This window comes from Octopus sinensis, linkage group LG19, assembly GCF_006345805.1.
Source record: "Octopus sinensis linkage group LG19, ASM634580v1, whole genome shotgun sequence".
NCBI lineage: Eukaryota > Metazoa > Mollusca > Cephalopoda > Octopoda > Octopodidae > Octopus > Octopus sinensis.
In genome coordinates this window covers 45,884,917-45,885,422 of record NC_043015.1, presented here as the reverse complement: position 1 = coordinate 45,885,422, position 506 = coordinate 45,884,917, and the positions used below count along the sequence as shown (strand labels likewise).

The window sequence follows — 506 nt, the reverse complement described above, 5'->3', positions numbered from 1 at the left end:
CCATCATAAATATTTTGGGAGAGGCATGATTCTTTCTATCTTAGCAATACATTGCTCCAATTTCAACATTAGTCTCAATTGTCTAATTGTTTTCTCCATCTAGGAGGAAACCAAATCTGATAAGCTAGAAAGCGCTGAAATAAAAATAAAAAGTAATACCTCTATAACGGAGTGCGTCAGCCGGGAGTCGAACCCGGATCGACTGCTTGGAAGGCAACCATGCTAACCGTTACACCACCGACGCCTGCTTGCTCGTGTCTGTCTCTTGTGAAGTATTTATAACGATGCCAACCGTTACATCACTAATGTTTGACAGTTTTCCCCTTTGTATTCAGTTGTATAATTATTGAAAACGCTGAGACAAAAACAATAACACCATTTTTTGAACGACTGCGTCGGATGTGAGTTGAACCCGAATCGACTCTTTGGAATGTAACCATGCTGACTGTTATACCACCGACGCCTGGATGTGCTTCGTCCACAGTTCAGAAGTATATTCGGGGAAA

General features: G+C 41.5%; 1 non-coding gene across 1 annotated transcript; it reads right to left on the bottom strand.

Moving 5' to 3' along the window:
• Window positions 1-172: 172 nt before the first annotated feature.
• Trnag-ucc lies at window positions 173-244 on the bottom strand. The gene has a single exon. It is a non-coding gene; the product is annotated as a tRNA-Gly (tRNA).
• Between the last annotated feature and the right edge of the window lie 262 nt (window positions 245-506).